The following is an 11797-nucleotide window of genomic DNA, read 5'->3' on the forward strand; positions in this document are numbered from 1 at the left end:
GAGAAATTGTGAAGTGGCAAGAGTGAACCTGATGAAAGGATGCCAATACAGAAGGGTGGAGTCTAAAGTCCCAAGAAATAGTGTGTTGACAAAAGTGAACCTGCAGAGGGATGTTCACGGAGAACTGTTTAAAAAGACATTAAGACTTTTAAAAGCCGAGAAGAAGATATCTTTGCAACAGACAGAGAGAGCCCAACAAAGGGAGGCAAACGTTGGAAAAAGGGTCTGAGGCCAGAAGAGGGAGATCCAGAGATGAGAAGCCATCACCCCAACAACAAGTGAATGCAATAAGAAGATATTTTGACTATAAGCCAGCGTGAACCCGACGAGTGGAAGGCTGTGTTGAGAGGGGTCTGTGCCCAGAAGAGGGGGACCAGGAGTGAACAAAGACCACCTCAAGTGCAATCTGAGATGATTTTTTTTATTTGTAGTGTTGAACATCTCAGGCCATAGGAAGCAAGAAAGCTAACCTCTAAAGATCCTGATATCGATAAAAAACTGTTTATGGGTCTGATCCCGGAAGAGGGGAAACCTTGGGGTGAAAGACATCACCCTACGTACATTTTGAAAGGAAGTTTTGAGTTTTTGTTTGTATGAGGTCCTCGAAGGCAAGAGACTTTAAGGAGAAAAGAGGCTTGACCATCGATGCTCCTGATAGCTGAGACTAGAACTTTTGTCTCGTGCTGAGAAGGCTCGAACATATGCTGTGCTCAGAATCCCTCTTTGTCCCGTGCTCAAAATGCAGGGAAGGGAGAACCCTGGTGAAGCAGATTTTGTCGCCTCTGCGGGATCAATGTTCTGGAATCAGCATATCTTATCATAAGCGAGTGCGATAGCCTAGACACAATACGGAGACAATTTCTGATGAAGTACGATAATTCAATGTATACGTGTGACATGCGCAGCGTGTGGGCAAAGCTAGTAGAAGGTAATGACTTGAATTTAATTTTCTACTTGATGAAATTTTATGTGATGATTTTAGCAATTTTAAAAGATCTGTCGAAAGATATTTTATACTATTAAATGTATGATGATTATGTGATGTGTATTTTAGAAAGAAACATCTAAGTGATGTATATTTTAGAAAGATATATTTATGTGATGAATTGACAAAATATGTAAAACTTAATTGTTATAAACATATAATAAAATATTTGATTTGAGAACCCTGGTTACACATCCTGACTCATCATTTATGAACACTTCTTTTTTTCTTGTGAATCTTATCCCACACCCCTTTTGTATCAGTTGTAAGGATTGGCAATAGGTTTTTCTTAGTATAGGCCCTTTTATTTTGACACAATGCCACTAGGACTGCCTTATTTTTAATTTGATGGACGTAGCTTGCTCCCATCTTAGATTTAGGTTTAGATTAGGCGTTTTTCCAACCTGCATAGTCAGTTTAATAAACACTCTTGAACTATGATCACTTGTATATGTCTATTCTTGATACCATGTCTTTCTTACACTCCCCTGGTGGGTAAATCTGAAATACAGAGAAAGGGATGGTATCTCAAGAAACTCGAGATACAAACAGGGGCACAAACAGCAGCAGCAAAATGTCTGATAAACACTTTCATATAAACACTTAGTTTATTCTAAAGCAATAAATCGAAATAATATGATTTAAACGTAAAAAGTATTATTGAAATCATTTACGGACATAGAAACTTGTTAGTGATATCCAGTACATTTCTTTCATAATAACATAATTTTCATAGAATCAGGTTTATGTACAGTTACAATAAAATATGGCAAATTATACTCCATTTACACAAATTGTGTTACTCATTCAATTGGCGTTGGAAAACAGAAATAATTCATTCAATTTCAATATGTTTAGCATAAAATATAATCTGATATCTCGACAAGGAAGTATTGTTGTTGTGTCTTCTGTCCTATACTACGCATTTTGGGTTATTAAAACCCTTCTTCGGGTATTGATATCAGTTAGTTCTTTGTGAAAAGATTAATATAAGGTAGTATTACTAAACTATAATTATTAAATGAGTCATCAAACTCATAGATTAATTGGAGAAAAGAATAGAGTAAGGGCTGTATTAGTCACTTCACTAACCTGTTTTTGAGATCAGTAATCAAGGTCAATATTCGCAAAGGACTCTGTGTAGGATCTCCCAATCCTATAAGTAACAGAGATTACAGTATACTATAAGGTAAGACTTCAATCACGTTTTGCCTGTAAATAGAATGCGATCTGTCACGGGGCCAGTGGCTAATAAAAGCGCTGGGTCCCGCTCACAAATCGTAGGTTTTAATAAAATCACTCTTGACTTACCTATCAGGGTGGCTGGTATAGGGTGTTAACATCCAACAACTGGTAGAGTGTTTCAACCGTTCATATGAATCAGAAAAAAGTGTCTAAATCTAAAGACACTCCCGTCCCCTGCACACCATTAAAGCTGATACACAGTCAGTCAAATATAATTATAATTTTTACTTCAAAAGAAGATGGATAGATGTTCAACAAAGACAAACAAATTTCACAATATGTTAACCAGAACACTTCTGGTTGGCATTAAAGTTTGTAAACATCCAAACACTCAATTAAGGCCATCATGAGAAAAAATTATCTTAAAAACAACAAAACTGAAACATTATTAGAATAAAGCAAAAATAACCAAGAACAATATTCTTGCGATGTACTGGGGAGCTCTACGCATTTCGGGTAACACCCCCTTCTTCAGGAGCAGAAATAATCTGAAATTGTATACATTATGAAAATCATCAGTATAAACCACTCAATATCATATTTGCATTGTATATACAGCTTGAGAAATCCAGAACAGAAATATTCAGTATATAATTGTAAAATAAATAATACGATGAACTAAGCAGTCCACATTTGTATAGTCATAATGATTTGGTAAAAATCAAAAACAATTGTATCCATGACCATCAACCATCCCATAGGTGTGACTCCAAGAAAGAAAATAATATAACCTCAAACGGGTACTATAGTATCCAAGTGTACCAAAAGGGATAATTACCTGTTCAACAAACTGACATGGGACCAAGAAAGGAAAAATTCACAACAGCGGTAGTTCAGAAGATCTGATAGAAAGAAAGGTCCAATTGCAGCTAGGATACATACTGGCTAATTCCCAAATTATGGTTAATGCTCTGTAAAATGAAAGTGGGGATGTATGAATAAATGAAATTGAGTAGTTAACATAAGGGTTGAAGGATTGAAAGACACCTAAGAATAAGTTAAATGACCAATAAATGGGGCCTCAGTCCCACAGACCATTGGAGTATTGACGTAGATGTGGGGTCCGACTGGGACCAGCTGGTAGATGGTAACCCAATTCCTAATGATGTCCACTTTCACTTGTAGTGGTACCCAAGGAATGCCAAAAGTTAAATGAATCAGTAAGCCACTGCATGTAACCGGACACAATGGAAAGGGAGAATCCTAAAGTCAATCTATTCATGCAGCATTGGAACTTAAATGAAAATCAAGCAGTATAAGCAAATGGTCTAAATTAAACAGCATCAAATCAAGACGGATGAGTCACTATATGTAGCTAGACCCAAAAAAAAAAGTAACGAAGGAGAAATAACAAAGAAAACTAGTGAAAAGAATCATGTAGTGTAGCAACTAAAATAAAGATCGAGCAGTATTTAAGAACAGTCCAGATTAAACCTGCGACACAGAAAAATGTGAATGAAATCTACTAAGATTAGCTGCCAAAGTAAAGAACCACAGAGAAAACACATTCATCTATAAAACTCACCGCAATGTGAAAAGAGGCCTCTAACAAACGTTCAACTGTTCATACACATCTTCTTGAGAGATGTGAAAAAGCGGCTACGGTAAAAAACACCGAGATTTAGGATGTAACTCGGCCTTCATCTATATTAACATATGAAATGGAAGTAATAACGTTTTTTTAGGCATAATGCCGGTACCTTGAGCTTGGTTCCCTACGATTTCCGCCGTGTATAGAAAAAGAGGGGATCTCTGCTTTGAGATCATTCCTTTCAGGTTCCTTTGAGAGGTATTATGGAAGGCCGTGAAGCGACCATGTAGCTGCGTGCTTCAATTCACGCGCGCAGTAGCCTGCAACCGTGTGTCACAGTAACAGGACCGCTAGCCTCGTCTGCTGTTAGTGATCTGTTGAACAGAGAGGAGAAAGAGAAAGACATCTCCATATTAGTCGATCAGTTATTCCGGCATATTCTAAAGCTATCGTGCCATATCATGACTATTAGATTTCTATTAGCTCGGGGAACCGAGTGTTACCTGCATCTGTAGGCGTGAGTATGTCAATCCGTGTCCCTCCAAGAATGCAGAGAGTTTCCTGATTCGCTTGCCGTTGCTGCGCAAAGTACAGCGAAGTCTATGTGTCATATAAACTAGACGGTCTCTCTGGTACAGGAGAACTCTGAGGTCAGCCATCCTGGGTGGAAAAATGGCTGAGGGTTTCTCTAGTTAGTCTCTGTAACCTAAATTAAATAGGTAAAATATGAATCGGGCAGTGCTGAAGGTGGTTGATTTGGATTGAAAAAACATAATTACAGTTATCCAAGTTTATTATTCTCGTTTGCAAATTTTAGCACAGTTTTTTATCTAAACCCGTGTAGCGTTCCATCACCACTTTATCACAGGGTTTCACTCAAAATTCTATGGGGTATTATACAGTAGATAAATGAAACAGGTGTGCTAAGTAAAAAAGTTAAAACCAACGGTACAAGGGAGGCAAATAATATGTCCTAATTAAAGATTGGTGCAATTAATAGTATACAGAAAACAACCTTTCTGTCACAAAAACAATACAAGTCCCATTCCAGATTCATTCCCTGTGGGAACACTGAGTCCAGTTTATCGATCCAAAACGTTTCTCTTTGTTGGAGCAATCTTTGTAAGTTGCCCCCCCCCCCTGCATTGTGACAACAATTGCAATTATTAAATGTAAGGGTTCCCTTAAACTTAATGCTCTGTAACTACTTTGTTGTAAAATCTGATTTGATCAGACAGTCTCGAATTGACTTACTTTTGTTGTAAGCAAAGAGTGGCGGTGTTGGAAAAAGATTTTCCAGTTTCGGATCTAGCGATAGTTTCTCCCAATTGTTTTTGACTATTTTTTTTATTTGTCTACTTTGTTGTGAGTAGGCAGTGACATACACTATGTTGGTGGTATCCTTCTTGGCGCTACGACATAGAGCTTGTTGTCTGGTGATGTTCTTCACTTTTTCTGTGTCTTGTTGTAATTTTATTGGGTCGTAACCTCTTGGGAGTAGTTATTTGGTAAGTTTGTTTGTTTTCTTATCAAATTCATCTTCTTCAGATGCAATTCTTCTGTATCTTAATAGTTGGCTCAAAGGGATACTTTTAATTGTCGTTCGTGGGTGGAAGCTGGAAGCAAGGAGGAGACTGTTCCTATCTGTCTGTTTAGTAAATACAGCAGTGGAGAGTTTGTCCTGATGTACATATGCCATCACATTGAGAAATTCAAGTGATGTTCTACTCGTTTTTTGAGTAAATTTGATCCTTTGTGACAATGTGTTCATGAAAATTAAGAATTTTTCAAGTTCTTCTACTACTAAATTGACATACACCGATCGATATAATTTTTTGCTTACAATTAATCAATGAAACCATTACCTCAGTGTGCACCTCTACAACCAATTTAAACCTGAAATGCAGCCAGGCCAGAGCTCCAGGATGGTCAGGGGTGATTTCCCATCCTTGGGCGCCTGTCTCCCATGCGGGTCGACGATCCGCAAGTCCAGCAGCAGTCCCAGGGAGCCCAGGCAGGGCCATCATCTCTCCCCAGAGGGGAAAAGCTGTAACGCAGCACAGACAGAACTCCAGGAGAGCTGTGGGTGCTGCCCCCAGCCTTGGGCGCCTGTCTCCAATGTGGGTCGACCGTACACAAGTACAGCAGTGGTCCCAGGGAGCACCGGCAGAGTCCCCATCCTCCCTGAAGGTAAAAGCTGTAACTCAGCCCAGCCACAGGTCTAGAATGGCTGGGAGTAATGTCCCCAGCCTTGGGCGCCTGTCTCCTATGTGGGTCAACCTTCCACAAGTCGAGCAATGGTCCTAACGAGCCCCGGCAGGGTCACCATCCCTCCGCAGAGGGAAAATCTGCAACGCAGCCCACCCAGAGCTCCAGCACAGCTTGGGGTGCTGTCCCCGGCCTTGGGTGCCTGTCTCCCATGTGGGTCTACCCTCCACACATCTAGCCATGGGCCTAGGGAGCCCAAGCAGGGTCCCCATCCCTCCCCAGAGGGGAAAGCTGTAACACAGCCCAGCCAGAGCTCCAGGATGGCTGGGGTGCCCCCCACACCCTGGGCGCCTGTCCCCAATGTGGGTCGACCCTCCCTAAGCCCAGCAGCGGTACCAGGGAGCCCGGGCAGGGTAACCAACCCTCCCTGAAGGGAAAAGCGGTAAGGCAGCCAGGCCAGAGCTCCAGGATGGCCAGGGGTGCTGCAACTGGCCTTGGGCGCCTGTCATCCACAAGTAAAGCTGCGGTCTCAGTGAGCCCCGGCAGGGTCCCCATCACTCCCCGAGGGAAAAGCTGGAATGCAGTGCAGCCAGAGCTCCAGGATGGCCCGGAGTGCTGCCTCTGGCCTTGGGTGCCTGTCTCCGATGTAGGTCGACTTTCCCCAAGTCCAGCGGCAGTCATGGGGTGACCCGGCGGTTTCCCTGTTCCTACCCGAGGGAAAAGCTGTAACGCAGCACAGCCAGAGCTCCAGGACAGCCGGGGGTGCTGCCACTGGCCTTGGGTGCCTGTCTCCCATGTGTGTCGACTGTCCCCATGCCCAGCAGACGTCCCTGGGAGCCCCGCTAAGGCCCCCATTCCTCACTATAGGGAAAAACGTTAACGCAGCCCAGCCAGAGGTCCAGGATGGCCGGGCTGCTGCCTCTGGGCTTGGTTGCCTGTCTCTCATGTGGGTTGGCCATCCCCAAGCCCTGTAGCGGTCCCAGAGAGCCTAGGCAAGGTTCACATCCCTCCCTGGAGGGAAAAGCTGTAACACAGCACAGCCAGAGCTCCAGGACGGCCGGGGTACTGCCTTGGGCGCCTGTCTCCAATGTATGTTGACCATCCACAAGTCCAACAGCAGTCCCAAGGAACCCCGACAGGTTCCTCATCCCTCCCCGGAGGTAAAGGCTGTAACACAGCCCAGCCAGAGCTCTAGGATGGCTGTTGGTGATGTCCCCAGCCTTGATCACCCATCTCCCATGTGGGTCAACCGTCCCCAAGTCCAGCAGCAGTCCCAGGGAGTCCTGGCAGGGTCACCATCCATCCCTGGAGTGAAAAGCTGTCACACGGAACAGCAAGAGCACCAGGATGGTCAGGGGTGATGTTCCCAGCCTTGAATGCCTGTCTCCATGTGGGTCGGACTATCCACAAGTCCAGCGGCTGTCCCTGGGTGCCCCGAAAGGGTACCCAACCCTCCCCAAAGGGAAAAGCTGTAATGCAGCCCAGCCAGACATCCAGGACAGCCGGGGGTGCTGTCCCTGGCCTTGGGCACCTGTCTCCAATGTGGGTCGACTATCCACAAGTCCAGCGGCAGTACCAGGGAGCCCCGTCAAGGTCCCCATCCCTCTCTGGAGGGAAAACCTGTAAAGCAGCCAGGCCAGAGGTACAGGATGGTTGGGGTTGATGTCCCCAGCTTTGGGTGCATATCTCCTGTATGGGTCCACAAGTCCAGCGATGGTCCCAGGGAGCCCCAGCCGGGTCCACATCCCTCCTCTGAGGGAAAAGCAGCAACACAGCACAGCCAGAGCTCCAAGATGGCCAGGGGTGCTGCCCCCTGCCTTGGGTGCCTGTCTCCAATGTGGGTCGACCATTCCCAACCCCAGTGGTGGTCCCAGGGAGCCCCCACAGGGTCCACGTCCCTCCCCGAGGGAAAAGCTGTAACGCAGCTGGGCCAGAATGCTAGTACGGCCGGGGTGCTGCCCCCGGCCTTGGGTGTCTACCTTACATGTGGGTAGACTGCCCCCAGCCCAGCGGTGGTCATCAGACAACCTGGCAGGGTCACTGTCCCTCCCCAGAGGGAAAAGCTATAACATGGAATGGCCAGAGCTCTAGGACAGCTGAGGGTACTGCCCCCGCCATTGGGCACCTGTCTCCCATATGGATTGCGCGACCCCAGGCCCAGCGCTGGTCTCAGGGAGGCCTGGCAGGGTCCACATCACTCCCTGTAGGGCAGAGCTGTAACACTGTATGGCCAGAGCTCCAGGACAGCCGGGGGTACTGCTCCCAGCATTGGGTGCCTGTCTCCCATGTGGATCGTCTGTCCTCAGGCCCAGCGGCATTCCCAGTGAGCCCCTGCAGGGTCCCCACCCCTGCCCAGAGCAAAAACCTGTAATGCAGGCCTGCCAGAGCTCTAGGACAACCGGTGTGCTGCCCCCGGCCTTGGGCGTCTGCCTCGCACTTAGGTCGACTGCCCTTCATCTCATAGGTAGTCATGGGACATCCCGACAGGGTTTCCATCCCTCCCCAGAGGTAAAAGCTGTAACGCAGCATGGGCAGAGATCCAGGATAGGCAGGGGTGCTGCCGCCAGGCTTGGGCGCCTGTCTCCCATGTGGGTCGACCATCCCAAATCCCAGCGACGATCCCAAAGAGCCCCCAAAGGGTCCCCATCACTCCCCAGAGAGAAAAGCTCTAACATGGCCCTGCCAGAGATCCAGGACGCCCGGGTGTACTGCGACGGGCAATGGGCGGAACAGCTCCCCACCCCAAAATCTTTTCCCTGGTAACTTGGTGCTCCTTACTGCTTCCCAGGGTTGGTGAAATGAGACCAGACCCTCAATGTTGCCCTCCAGGTAAGCAGAAAGGATCTGCCCCTCCATGGGGAGGATTCATTCCTGAGGGGGCTGGCCCTACTGCCAGCCCCCCGATGCCCCCTAGTGTCCCTCTGGCAAAATTGCCCTATGTTGGTTTACCTTCCTTGGGGAAAAATGGGTGCAAAAAAGCACTAATTTGTTTTGCCCCCAAAGAAGGCAAAACAATGTTATGCCATCTTGTTGGCATTTCTGGGGGGTGAGGGTGAGGGCATATTGGCCTGGGGGTTATGGGTGCATGGATCCCTCTCTAAGGTCATAATGCTGATGGCTTAGTGGTCCTTGCTGCTTCACAGGGGTGGTAAAATGGGTCCAGAAGCCACATTTTGCCCCCCCAGGGAAGCAGCAAGGGTCTGCCTATCCTTGGGGGGCAGTCCTAAGTGGCTGGCCCACAGGAAAAGGGTCAGACGCCTGATACCCCCAAGTGTTCCACTATATGTGAAGTGTAATGTTGTTTTGCCTTCCTTGGGGGAAAATTAGTGCAAAACTGCACCAATTTGCCCCCGAAGAAGGCAAAACATCATTATGCCATCTGGTTGGCATTTTCTGGGGATGGGGGCAGATTGGCCTGGGCCCCCACCCCAAGATCATATTCCTGGTGGCATTGTGGTCCTTGACGTTTTCCTGGGGTGGCAAAATGGGGTCAGACCCTCAATTCCCCCCCTTCAGGGAAGCAGCAAGAATAATGCCCTTCTTGGGGGTATTTCTGGAGGGCTGGCCCACATACATAGGCACAGCCCACCAATGACCCCAAGTGTGCATTTTTGTTGCCCTCCTTGTGGGCAAATTGGTGCAAAACAGCACCCATCTGCTCCAAAAGAAGGCAAAACATAGCGGCATTGTTCTTTTTTGTGGGGGTGGGGGATGTTTGGCTTGGTGGGGGGCAACCCCCAAAATCCCTTCCCTGGTGGTCCAGTGGGATTGCTGGTCAAGGATCGAATAATCCTCAACCAGTATTCTACATGGGGGGGCTTGTTGGAAAGAGGAGAGTCTCCACTTTCCAATGAGCCCTCCCCCATGCAAATCAGGGAGAAATGCCTGGGCAGCACGAAATACAGTGTCTGCTATATTTGCATGCTGAAGCCTAACGTCTTCAGCATGCAAATATCATTTCCGGATGACATTGGCGCACGTAGCGTGCGCCGACATCATCACGGCCATCCCCTGACCCCCAGACATGGAAGTGGAAGTCCTCCCCTTCACTGCCTGGGGGTTGGGGAGATGGGAGCTGCAATGGGGGGTGATCCACCCCCCAAAGGTAAGTGCTAAAAAGGACGAGGTATCTCATCCTCAGCACTGTAAATGTAGTGCTGAGGATGAGAAAAGTGCTGAAGACGAGATACCTCGTCCTTAGCACTTAAGGGGTTAAACAACCCAGTAACCCACGTGTGTTCTTTGAGTTTACCAGTTGTTTTAGGTCTCTCCTCGCTTATGTTCCCTATTCTCTGTGTTACTCCTACGGAGAAGCATACACTTGTAGACAACCTGGTAACCCACTTGTTTTCCTTGTTATTACCGGTTGCATTCATCGTTTCTTCACTTAAGTCTGCTTTAATTTGTTGGATCCACAAGTGCATCCTTACGCGCTGCATTCTTGCTGCATTCCACTTTATGGTGCACGGTTCCTGTTGCCCTCTTTCCTCGAGCGGTGAACCACCTGCACCTAGGCTACTCCTTCCAGGGGTTGGGTTTGCTTTCACATCGTCTGTCACAGCGTGTTGTGATAAATCCTGTGGAGCGATCACTAATCCCCAGCATAATGTTCCCTCCCATGTGGTCAGCAGCTGCCTTAACATGGCCATGGGGGTGGTATTCTGAAGGTGAATCACATGGGGAAATTGGCTGTCAGGGGGAGGTGATGACTCTGACAGGAGGGACGCAGTATTCTTCCCTTTTCTGTGGAGAAGACCCCATGGTTCCCGAGTTTTTGATGGCATGTTGTCATTATCCAGAACCCTGTAATTATAAGGACTTAAAACCTATTTCTGCTAAACATCTGAAACATAACTTTATTCAGTCCTCACAGGTACATAACACCTCTAAAACACATGTATGATGATTGTTATGTAGACAAAAGTGTTTTGCTATGTAACTTGAAACAACATGAAAATCCTTTGGAGTCCAGTTCCCAGAAAGCCTTGAATACTGGGACGAAGAAGAGGAGTCGCTAGTTAATGTGAAGCAACAACAATACCAAGTATAATGTGCGGTCTAGTTGTCCAACACTCAATAAACTGCGTGGGAGATTTAAACTCTGAAATCACCTGCAGTTGGAACCAAGAGAGACCTGGCCTGGTGGCAGAAGCCTGCCGAACTGAGAACCTCTGCTGCAGCAGCACATAGAACCAGTGAGTCGAATCAGAGGAGTTGGGGGCTCCGGGACGTGCCCAAAAGTTATTGAACACTTGGGAACATATTTTGAATATCAACCAAGTAGATTTGATGTACAAAGGCAAAGTGGTACAACTCCCTTCATATGAGATGTCAATATGGGGAAACTTGGAAACCACATTACCGTAAGCCAAAAATATTTAAAGAAGAAATGCAAGGGAAAACCTTGTACAGTTCTCCTTATATAAGATGTCAATTTGAGGAAATTGGGAAAAAGCATTGCCAAAAGCCAATCTGTATTAAGAAGGAAGTTGACCAACAGACCTTGAGCAAACCTCCATGCATGGGATATCAGTGTGGGGGAAGTTGGAACAAGTTTAAACTTTAGTCAACAAAGCTCAATCATTGAAGAGGTACAATTGAGTTATACTTTAAAAAGGAAAGTGAATATTGTGGAAAGACCTGATACAGGATGTATATCAGGTAGTGAAACCATTTGGGAAACGATACCTGGAAAGAGAGAATACCAGGGGACCTACAAAGACTAAAAGGGAGATATTCCTGGCAAGAGAGTAAACCAGGATATCTGTTTAGTTAGGGAGTTCCTAGCAAGGGAGTACACCAGGAAATCCCATTTTATGTTAAAGGGA

General features: G+C 46.4%; 1 long non-coding RNA gene across 1 annotated transcript; it reads right to left on the reverse strand.

Annotated features, from left to right (window-relative positions):
- Positions 1-1696: 1696 nt before the first annotated feature.
- Positions 1697-11303, reverse strand: LOC138570047 (uncharacterized). Its single transcript, XR_011303389.1, has 3 exons — positions 4265-11303; positions 3931-4135; positions 1697-3829 (listed from the first exon to the last, which is right to left on the reverse strand). It is a non-coding gene; the product is annotated as an uncharacterized lncRNA (long non-coding RNA).
- Positions 11304-11797: the final 494 nt, after the last annotated feature.

Source organism: Ambystoma mexicanum, chromosome 2q (assembly GCF_040938575.1).
Source record: "Ambystoma mexicanum isolate Mex_15411 chromosome 2q, UKY_AmexF1_1, whole genome shotgun sequence".
Lineage (NCBI taxonomy): Eukaryota > Metazoa > Chordata > Amphibia > Caudata > Ambystomatidae > Ambystoma > Ambystoma mexicanum.